The 12,315-nt window shown below is 42.8% G+C and overlaps 2 protein-coding genes across 3 annotated transcripts in view; one reads left to right on the forward strand and one right to left on the reverse strand.

Annotated features, from left to right (window-relative positions):
* The window catches only part of LOC138944875 (uncharacterized), a 279,898-nt gene that overhangs the window by 233,982 nt on the left and 33,601 nt on the right, over positions 1-12,315 (reverse strand). The window lies entirely within an intron of this gene.
* Positions 1-12,315, forward strand: part of LOC138944978 (discoidin domain-containing receptor 2-like) — a 111,693-nt gene that overhangs the window by 7,984 nt on the left and 91,394 nt on the right. The window lies entirely within an intron of this gene.

Here is a 12,315-nt window from a genome sequence, read left to right on the forward strand (position 1 = left end):
CACAATAGGTGCAGTGAACGTTTATCAGCCCCATTAGTTCATCCGGACAAGATGAGGAAGTTGCAGCGCGCCGCGGATGTACGATACGTTTCACCTGGCGCGCTACGAAAGCGCATTCCCTTACAATCCTTATATCGTCGTAGAAAGCGCTCGGTGTACGCGAGCGGACGCGAGCGGACGCAAACTTCCGAACGGGTGATAATGATAACAACCGAGCTCCGGATAGCTTCTTTCGGAATCCGCGTGTGACCGCGCGCGATCGGTGCGGCGCGTTTAACGAATATCGGGTGTATGGTATATGTGTGTGTGTGTGTGTGTGTGTGCACCCGTAGCGTACCCAAAGGCAAACAGGAAGCGGTTTCCTGCAGGACCGGTCTACCGTTGGTCCGCGCCGCTATCTGTCCACGGCAGCGCGGTGCAAACATTTGTTCAGGACGGGGGTGGAAAAGCGACGGTGGCGGAGGCGCGAGTGGCGATGCGATATCGGTAATAAGATAACGACTGTCCGGCGCGCCCAGCCTCTTCCCTCTCTCTCTCTCTCTCTCTCTCTCTCTCTCTCTCTGCGCATGTTTCAGTTCCGCGGTCTCTTCCTCTCGACGTTTCTCACCGCCCATCCCCGTGACCCATTCTCTTTGTCCTCTTCAACCCTCCCCCGACCTCGCTTTACACTCTTTGTACTCTGTTCTTCCTCCCTGAAACAACCTACCTTCTACAAGAGCTTCGCTCGTTCGTTCGTTCGAACTTCCTCTATTGAGAAACCTCGGGGCTTCGCCTCGGGCTCCGCAACCCGACCTTATAGCATGCCAATGTTTCTATCGGCTAGTTAACGGTTGAATTTCTGCCAAACAACGATTATAAGCCATTAAAATCATCGGAGTAAAGTGTGGGAGATCATAAATGATTATTTTTACCGACAGATTAATACGTTATCGTACGTACAGATTTTAGATTCGCAGATTTGCGCGAAATGTCATTACGCGCGATGCGTAAAAAAATGCTTTGCGGGCCGAAAGAACGCATACACGTGCTATCCGTGGATGAATCGCGAGCACGTCGAGAGATAGTCTCCCTCTTTTCCGATTCGAACGAGTCTGTGATGCTCAAACGACGTCGGTCGACGATGACGATTATGGCGCTCTTATGTTAGTCGGGACTCTTTCGGAATCGAGATCCTCGAAAACGCTCCTATATCGCTTTCTTACGAGTCTTCATAATAGAGCCCGTCTCTCGAAAGTAGATCCTCCTCCCCGTGCCGGTATCTAAAATACGCGGGGAGAAAATGCTCGACGTATTCTCCGATCGCTCTATTCGACCTCTTTAATGCCAACGGACAAAGGAAGAAAAGGGGCCCCCGCGCTTACGCGTCGCGCATGTATTGTGCGTCTCTGTATTATTGGACGCGCGACGAGATCTGATCCATGCGTGATCCAGCGTACAATGAAAAACAGCGCTCTCTTCGAGGCGAGGGTGGATGGTCCACGGACGGCGCCGTCCATGCGACGACGATGCGTAATGCGCACGCGGCGCAGGATACCATTCGGAGGACGGGAAGCGGAGCGTTGCGATACCTATATACGAAGATCGGCGTCGGCGAGGCAACCCCATTCCGTACGATGTGAGAGTCGAGCATGTGGCGATAAACAATTTGTTACGTCGAGAGGGTCGAAGCTTGTGCAACGCTCTATCTCTCTTTGTCTCCTATCGTCTTCGTCTCCCGTTCTCTCACGCGCGACCCGGTCTCTCTCTCTCTCACCCTTCTCGGCCACCCTCCCTCTCTTGGAACACAGACTCGTTCACGCACGACGTTACTTCGTCGCCGTCGCTGTGGAACGACGTAACAATCAATAGCGGCGCGTCACGTTGTTTTCTATATCCTACCTCCGTCCACGCCGCACGCGATCGTTAACCTCTCGATTATCGTTGCGGCGACCGCGACGATCGTCCATTCCTCCTACCCTCGACGGGACCATGTCAACGACAATGTCGTTATACCGCGAACGTACCGTTGTGTTTTACCGCGATGATGTAATAGTTTAAAAACCGATGGATATGCCGCGCTATAAGCCCGAGTGAGTTATATCCGAATCCCTCCAGGCAGAGTTATCATGCTCTCGTCAATGTGTGTCAAAAAACGATTTCACGTACGTATTCTAGCAAACGGCGGATAATAGAAACGGGATATAAATATTAATGTACTTATAGAAGCTTTTTATTTACATGCGTATCTAATGTAATAACATGTCATTTTATATTACCATTATATTACATCATCATCTTTCGATTTGCGTGATAACTTTTTCGCAAAGTTTTGCCTTTACGCAATTCAAAAACATTCGGATAAATCTTTAAAGAAGAGATGCCCCATCACTGAGAGATATTTCTTTAATCTAGCTATTATATTATATATTTATTATCAAATTTCTATTATAAAATTCAAAACTGTTTAAAAATTGCGTAAATTGCTAAATGATATGTATTCTCTTCGTTTATAAATATTCTTCATAAACACTAAAACAATTTTATTATGATTTAAAAAGAGAAATTGTTACGCGAAGGAGAGTGATATTATTTCTGCAACCATGGCCAGAAAAATTAATGTTTACTGAAAAATTAATATGAAATAAAATCCTGGATGTCATTATTTTACATGCCTCTACGAGACTGCAGCGTTTAAATAAATCAAAGTGTTTTCGCATTTAATTATGCGCGTGATGTGCCCATCGTGATTCGCTCGATGATAGAAAACGCACAGTATCGCGAAGTGAACGAGACTCGAAGGCGGGGGAAGAAACGCCAGGGGTGTACGGGTGAATACCTGCGAAACGAGGAGAAACGTTGGAAAAGGCTAGAAGTTTTATTTCTCCTCTCTCGTTGCGTCGGTCGGCCGCATTATACGCACGCAGACGATAACGGAGCGGGGTCAGGGAAAGGAAGAGGAAGGGAAGGAAAGGGAAAGGATGGGAGAGGATGAGAAGAGAGGAAGAGGCGCAGAATAAAATGAGATCGCATTATATACACTCGTGAAAAGGGGCTAGAGGGGCTGCGAATCTCTCAGCCGCTTGGATCATACGGCCACCGACGCACACACTGGCGCGAGTGTTTTATAACACACGTATGTGTGTGTGTGTGTGTGTGTGAGTGTGCGTGGCGTATACGTTTCTTGCTCCTTTGAACGAAATCTACATGCCCGCACGTACGCTCTCTCTCTCTCTCTCTCTCTCTCTCTCTCTCTCTCTCTCTCTCTCTCTCTCTCTCTCTCTCTCTCTCTCTCTCACTCTCTCTCTCTCTTTGCGCGAAAAAACAAACGCAAATTCCGTTTTTGATGCGCGCTGGCGCAAAAGTATTTCATAATGTCGACGAAGCACACGCGCGCGCGTATTCGTTTTGCGTAAAACGGGTTTAACATATCGCGCTATATCCCCTTTGCGCGAATCGTGCTGGTCGCGCGACATTCGTCACTGCTTCGTGTTCTCGTTTTGCAGCCGAAACCGTTCGGTGGACCGGTGAAAGGATGTATTTATCTACCGTACGGGGGAAGAACGGGGGATAGATTGGCGTCAAACTTTTTATACGAAAACTATGCGAAAACGAGATCTACGATGACAGTTAGCCGCTTTATTGCTCTATCCCACGATAGAGATACTTTGTATATACGCATGTGAGAGAGAAGAAAAGTATGTCATATGTACCTTCCAACCGAGAATATTCCGTTCTAGGTATAATGCACTCTCTTACGTATCTTTCACATAAATATTCTTTATTAATTAAGAAATCGTCCCCGCGCACTGGTAATTGCATCACGTATACCATTTTATATTCCTCTGTAAAAATAGAAATGCAAATGCCTCTATGTATGAGACTTGTGTATAACTTGACAATTTTTCAAGCAAAACGGCGTTTCCCGATCATTAAATCGCCTTTGATGTGCAGTGATCTGAGTAAAAGCAGTTTCATACAACGAGGCACACGAGACTATCGTACATTGCTTTTTCACAGAATAGCGTGCTGCATTTCACTTACATGAGACGTAGAATGGGCCAACATTTTTTTAACTAGAGTTTGAAAATTTTGACAAAGGGCAGCTTTAAAAAAATATTTAATGATTGACGATTAGAAAATTAAAATGATTTTTATATTGTTCTTAAAAATTTTTTTTAATATTTCTATATCAATCTGAAGTTTAATTTGAAAAATGTCATTGTTTCACGATAGGTAAAGAGTTTTATTTATATATATATTTTTTTTTTCACATTTTACATACTCTATCTTTTTGATCAGGTATACTAAATTTTTAAAAGACAAATATAGGGAAATATCTTATTAAAACATCTAATAAGAGCCTAATATCTCTCAAATGGGAAGCCATACCTCTACCTCTGAGTTCTCTTCGTGCGCCTCTTGCAAAACCGCTCTCTCCGCCACGTAAAAACCCGTTTTGCCAGTTCCATCACCAATCCACGTCGGGCATTTTCGCTAAAACCTTCGTTTCTACCTCGTTTCCACAAACTCCGAGCGTGGAGTGACTGACGCGTTTGTCGGCTCGCGGCGATCGAAACCAACGACAAGCGCGGTAACCAAACTCCATTAATCAAGCGGCATTCGTCGCTTAATGAAAAGGCCAAATATCGTTCACCGTGAATGAAAGATAGCCGTTCGCGGAAACGATTCAAACTGCCAACGTAAATTGCCAAAGCAGGCAACGCGCAAATTTCGCCGTGATCGGCGAGGATGGGTGGACGTATCGAATTTTGCACACCTCGATACATCTTTATCGTGTCTAATATTTGTTATCATTACGGTAGCAACATAGCTACTTTTATGAGACTTTACCATGATCATAATATACGCGTATCTTAAGAGAATGCTATTCTCCAAATCTATAGACAAGATAAATTTAAACTTTCGAAGATTTACGAAATCAGCAAGCTTAGTGGCTTAATATAATTAATAATTAATGATTTGATAAAAACAAAAAGTTAGAAATGAAAAATTTTGAATGCTATCCCTAGACAGGACAGACAAGGGGTGACCCGTACTGTTGGACGTACTTTTAGACGAAATTTTTAACGGTGGCGGTCGCCCGCCAACCACTTTTCTTACAAGTTACACACTACTGTAAAAACTTAATCTCGCGGTACGTAATAATAGGCAAGAAAGGCCCGACCTGTATCTCGGGTTCTATTAAAAAACTTAAGATGAAACTATTCTAATAAAATGCAGGTTGCTCGTCGAAGGTACGCGCTTGTATGGTTTTTTTTTTTTATATATACATCTATATAATTGAAAAAAAAGTTGTAAGAAAGCCGAATATTACACAAGGAAAGAAATTATATCGATTGCTATCGTCAAAGCATAAAATGCATGTAAAAATAAAGTGGAAGAGTTTTGCTCGATGATAATGTAAGCAAAACATCCACTGTAGTGCAATCGCGATTGTCGTAACAATTATTTTAACAAAGTAATAACGATATAATCAGTAATGCTAATTATCATTAAAATAATTACGTGGATATAGGTGCGACGCGCGATATTAATTCTCGGTGAATACGGAAAGATAGATCCACGCGGAGCGTAGCGGTATTTACGTTAAATTATACAATTTACATTTCGGACAATGAAAGGTTTAAACAACAAAATTGTCGAGCAGCAATATCCTGTGCTATACGAGCGTAATAGAAACGATAAGTTGTACGAAACGGAAAGTAATAATTATTCACATTGGTCTGTATTAAAACTAATTAAATAATGTAAACATATTTTATTTCCGCGAGTGCGCTGCTACAAATTTATTTTTATAATAAACATTACAGAACGTATATAATAGTTTCAACTAATTCGCAAGTATAAAAAAGTGCCATTAACATATCGATGTATTTCAATAGGTTACATGGCGCGACGTGCTAATTGTGCAATTTAAAATCGAGATTTAAATTTAATATCTCCGCCTTTTAACTCGGCGGTTTACTACGCGCGTCACCGATACATTCGCGATACTTTCGAATACACGATATTCGCGATATTAATTAAAATTCGATGTACGCCCTTTGTGTTTTCGGCGCGTCGCGCATAAATAAAGCAAAAATTCGCATCCGCGACACATTCGCATCACATTTGAATATCACCAACGGCCGCGTCCGAAGCTGCCTCCCACCAACGTGGATCGCAAAATCGCCCTTCATATACATAAACGAGCCTCGCCGTATGCATATGCACATGAGCCGCGCTAATGTGTGCCCGTGACACGTGCGCGTCCCCGTCCTCGTCATCGTCGTCGTCTGCTGACGCCGTCGTCGTCGTCGTCGTCGTTGGGAATCAATTAGCTCGACATGCGCCGGCACCCCTTGGGATACATGTAACACCTTCCTTGTCGTGTACACGGAACACTTTTCGGCATTTAACACCAGGTAGCGTATACATGTATGTGTATATGTATGTATTCATGTGCGCGTTGGTACGAGTTATTTTAGTACCATTGCACCTATATGATAATAGGATAACATCGCTTCTTAGAATTACACGCGGCGAATCTCGGCGAACGCGCACACCGGTAACTTCCGGTCTTAATTACCGAGATAATGAGTCGGAAAATTCCAAGCAAGCACTTTTCGATAATACGATAATATCGCGATACCGCAAATAGGGTCATTATATTCAACCCGCGAACTTAGATCTTACGCAGTTATATATTCGTATGAAAAACAATATTTATTTCGTGCATTTGCATTCGTTTGGTTAGTCGCGGAATAATTACTAAATACAGATACTATTGGCTAGTTATGTTATGCGGATAATATAACGTCGATCAATAAACGGATTTACAGCAGCTTCATGCATTCGCGATAATACACCTAAACGCACTTATTGCTTAATATCAGCAATATTCTAACTCCATTATCGGTGTACCACAAAATACAATCCCACCCTGACATATTTTGATTGCAATTCGGCTCAACTAGTTTGATAAATCTTTTGAAAAGCTCTAGAATTACTCGCTCTCTCACATTATTTAAAAAAGGAGATATTTTTACTATTCTCACGTATTTGCCATGCTCGCAGATTTCATTTTACTGTAGATCTTCTTTCCTAAAGATTCCACTGTCTCATACGAGCCGTCTCGTCAGGCTTCGGGAATGAAATTGCGATGCGCAATTTTTTATGCAGAATTTGACAAACGAGCGATGAGCTCGCCAGTGTCGCGCGATGCTTTCGGAAGTCCGCGTACACATAAATGGGCTTGTCCGTTCATTCGCACATTTCCAACGAACGGAATACCTACGTGTCCATCGGCCATTCAGCTTCGGGTTTACGCGCGTATGCACGTGTAATCCCCGCGGGGTTTATAGGCCACCATCGCGGCGTACACAGCGTTACGTATCTCCGCAATGATCACCGACGGTGGATTCCCGGCTCTGTGTATCAGGGTCTCCCCCCCCCCCCGGTCGACCCTCCCCCGCGGCACCACGTCGTTAATTAAAAGCCATCGCGAACCGGACCCGACGACCCGCCACATTTTTAGTAGCTGTTTCCAGTGTCAACGACGGGAATGTATCTCTCGATCGCGGAACCTCGCTTTACGATTCTCGCGGTTCAACGCGCCGATAGAGACGTTATCGCGTCGACATCCTCTTTCTCTCTCTCTGTCTCTCTCTCTCTCTTGGCCATATATTTACAGCGAAACGTTCGGAAAAAAAAATGAGGAAAAACTCAGCGTTTATTACTAGATCGTCGAGATGGCTTAATCCGAAAACGTGAAATAAAAACGCAACGCTGACGGGTCCTGTGAACGAAAGCGTGTCGAAAGCGTGAATTGTCGCATGCAACTGACATGTCTCTGTCAACGTGCGATTTCCACGGGCTACGCTAACAGCGCGCGTGCATCATGCGCCACGATGGAGCGGTGGTACCTACACGGCAGTGTCGAGAGTCAATATTATTCGGATCCAAAATCGATCCATAATTATTAAGCAAACACGATGGGACGGCAGACTCCCAAAGCATGCCTGGACAAATATGATTACATCGTTGATGTGAACATTCCGATCAATATAAACTGCACATGCGATAGCATTCTCCACCCAATTAAGCTCGTACGGATCTGGCCGCGTGTACGTGAAAATCAATCCTCATTGGCCGTGCATCGACGATATCGCCTAATTAGCTCAGAAGCCACCGGCTGTCTGTAGTATACGCGTCCACGCGTAGCCGATGGCGAAAACATCTCTCTGCATGGCTACTGAACACGCGTAACTAATACCCGCTCTCGTTCGCTCCTGTTCCGAGCCTTTACCGAATCCGCGTATTGTTCGGTTCAATTTTTGCTTTGCCAAAAATATATGCGAGTGTGGCACAAAAAACGAATGGTACAGCATTCTTGTCAGATACGCCCATTATATGAAAATATTGTTGCCTGTAGTAGATTTGGCACAAAAAATTTCTATAACAATTGCATTTACCAGCGGAAAAAATTCGTGCATGCAAAATGAAGATATTAAAATATCAGCTTTATATAAAGTAGGTTTCATTTAAAAAAATGAAAGCTACTTTACTTTTCATTATTTGAATCTGCAACAAATAGAAAAATATCTAAGAGCGATAAACTTGCGCTTCTGATGCTACATAGTTACAATAAATAATTACGTACATGCAATTGCGCTTCGATTATTATTTTGCCCTCCTCTTGCTATTGTAATTTTATATCAGAGCTTCCCTTTTTCATCGTTAATAATTTTCAAATTATGCCTTTATGTAATATATAATATTACAAGCGTTAAAGTTGCGTAAGTTCTCTGAAATTACTCGACTCGCACAGACGAACGACAGACATCGCGATGCTGACTAGAAGTGTTCGCGGATGTATATCGCTATGCTATTCATTCGTGTGCCTAATTAACCAATGCCTCGTGGCATTCTGACCCCGGCATTATGCTCGTGTGTCGCGGGGCCCTTTTGCGAGCCGCGCGCGAACGGCGAGAATTTAATTAACCTGTTCTGCATTTGATAACCGACGAAAACTTCCGGTCGGTGTCTTTTGTCAGACGGTCGTAATTAATATTCCTTGAAAGCGACAAAGAGCGGAAGGCTCGGCTGAGAGAAAGGCAAATGCGGGTCGGACCGCGGTATCTCGAAAGGGACTGTGACGAGTACCCTCTCGAAACGGATGAAAAGAGTTATCAAACCGCGAACTTATCGCCAAACCGTTTATGCGAGTGAATGTTTCCTGAAAGGACAAGCGTCGCTTAATTTCCGGGTAAACTTAAAATATAGAACGTTTACATCAACAGGATAGCATCGAAATATTAAGTACGATTCTTCGGGAGCTTATATTGCAAAATAACTTATCCACATCGAGGTAATATTATTTGGGAAGATATATACAATGTATATATATATCGCGAAAATGTTTTCATCGATATAATAAGCAAAGCTTCTACGGGTCCAATTGTACAAAGCAGTTTATTCAGGGATACTAAAAGAAAATTGTATCGGCAGATACATTGAAAGTTTGAGCACGAAGGAAAGAGGCAACGTAATTAGATGAGCACGGTGCATTCTCTGCAAGCTGGAAATATATTCATGATCGCGTCGATGTTATCGAGGAGTATGGTATACATTGCTCGGTATGGATTGCGGCTGAATCTAACGTACGAGTTCGTCTTCGTAGGAAATATCGCTGAGCGCAAACACGTGATCTTATTACATTTTCGCCATGAATCCCATCGAGATACGCGGCTCAGAAAATAGTATAAGTCACCGAAGTAAGATAATGGAGAGGAAAAAGTACGAGAGGAAGGGGAAGAACGAGGTCGTATACGTGAGCGAAACAGGGCAAAGCAATTTCTGTACAACCACGTTTTCTCGTTTCCGCGAAGGGGTCCTTCGTGAGGAAGCCGGGGAATTTACATGCGCGTTTACATGTGTGCGCCGTCCGTGAAAAAGGATGAACTCTCATGAATGGTCGAACGGTTTGCGATTCGTTCCATCTCTTTCTCTTTCTCCCTTTCGGGTTCTCTCCTCTCTCCGCCCTCACCCTTATTACGAATTATACCGTGACCCGGACGGCTTATCGACGGTTTCCATGAAACTTGACGAGAACGAGGCGAGCGTTATCGATTTCGCCGTCGTTAATGATAATCAATGCCTGGCGCGATGAGATTTCGCTAATGGAACATAATATATCGGCCGTGAGCGCTACCATGGATGGTATTATTACCTCATTTCCCCAGCGAAAGACACTTTTCGGAGAGCGTCCGCTCAACCACGACTGAGTCCAAGAGATTTTTATCATAACGCACAAATGCCCTTTCCGTTCCCGCTATTAGCAAAGAGGATTAATTTTATTCGATGTCACATTGCATAACGTGACAACGAATCTGCAATCTATTTTCATTTTGATAAAAAGAGCCAATTATACAATGGTAAAATGACTGCAAGAATTATTTCTGTCAAAGGTATGTGTCCAATTTACGGCATAAAATTGCACAGAAATTAAATAAACCACAGATTATATTTCAACTAACATAAAAGATATCATTGCGTAATATTATTACAATTACATCGATATGCAATATATAACGTTCGCGTTATATGTCCCGCGTGGATTTGTAATACCCGTATCATCATAGCCATTTATCGCAAATTACAAGCGCCAACTGCAGACTTTCTGTATTCGCTTATCAACTTTATTAATTGCCTACTGATCGAGAGTAACGAGTAAGGCGAAACAAATAAATCGCGTGTCTTTCAGCTTATCATCAAAGCCGGCATCCGCCTGTCCCCCTTAATAATGCTCACTTATCCATATTCCACCATTAATTACGTCCATACGAATTAATAATGCACTTTACAACTGACCTCATTTCTCTTCCGGTTTGATACCTATTATACGGACGCAATATATTCATAAACTTTTATTGATCGTAATTACAACACACGACGCCACTTTCATTAATAACATCCCCGTTTTATAGTCAATAAAGTTAATATACAGGGTGTCTGACACGTAAGTAGCCAAACGAAAAGTGGAGATAGATCGGGTCAACCTGAAGCGAAAAGTCCTATACCATTTTGCTAAATTCGCAATAATTATTATGTTATTAATTAAAATGTCTGAGCCAATGAGCGCGTGGGAAGCGGTAGGCCGGAATCTATAGAAATGTAAAATGGCTTACTTGTTTATGTCTCTTAGCGTCGGAAATATCAGTCACGCAAGGTGGTGTGGAAATGATAGGGCATCATTGTCTTGCCATCGAAAAAACAATTGGAGAGAATAATTATTTTCCGGCGCGGTGACATCGCTCGTCACTCGATGCGTGATAATTATTTTTCAGCGCGGTGTCGCTCGCCGCGTGACTGCGCCTCTCTCGCTTAGCTGATACTTCCGACGCTAAGAGACATAAACAAGTAAGCCATTTTACATTTCTATAGATTCCGATCTACCGCTTCCCACGCGCTCATTGGCTCATACATTTTAATTAATAACATAATAATTATTGCGAATTTAGCAAAATGGTATAGGACTTTTCGCTTCAGGTTGACCCGATCTATCTCCACTTTTCGTTTGGCTACTTACATGTCAGACACCCTGTATAATATAGCTTATCGAAACAAATCAAATTATTACAAGGTCAATAATAAATTGTAAAGGATATATTATTTTGTATATTTCACATTCGATTTATGCATATCTATATTATTATTATATATTATTATTTTTATATTTCTTATATAATATTAATGTATAAAATAAAACAATGATAATACGTACTATGAACGCACTGACAGAATTCAGAAGGAAAAACTTTAACCAAGACGCATCTATCTATCCTCGGAGGGGAAAAAGAGGGGAAAAAGAGGGGAAAACAGCTAAATCCCACGTGTATCGCAATGCGCCACGATAAAATAATCTCGAGTACACAGATACACGCCGTTGCTTTTTCCTTCTTATCGCGAAAGCCGACTTGAGCTGTTTTATCACACGAACGGAAGAAAGAAGTTCGAGAGAGGTTGAAAGAGGAAAGAGGAAGAAAGAGAAAGAGACAGACAGACAGAGAAAGTTGAAAAGATTCACAGAACGAGAAAGAGAAAGAGAGGCAAGAAAAGAAACGTGCGACAGCCTGATTCGCGTGAAGAATCATGACGTTTCCCCGCGAACGCCCATGCATATGCATCTCCTTGTGCAACAGAAGAGGGACTTTTCTCGGTAAGAGAGAGGCCAACGACACTCTCTACATATTTATCTCTCTAATTCTCGTCTTCGACAGACGGAAAAAGGAACGGCAGACGGAGACGGAAAGAGAGTGCGCGTTTCGTCGTCTC

Source organism: Polyergus mexicanus, unplaced genomic scaffold (genome assembly GCF_030449975.1).
Source record: "Polyergus mexicanus isolate NDT 795.1 unplaced genomic scaffold, iyPolMexi1.0 SCAF_3, whole genome shotgun sequence".
Lineage (NCBI taxonomy): Eukaryota > Metazoa > Arthropoda > Insecta > Hymenoptera > Formicidae > Polyergus > Polyergus mexicanus.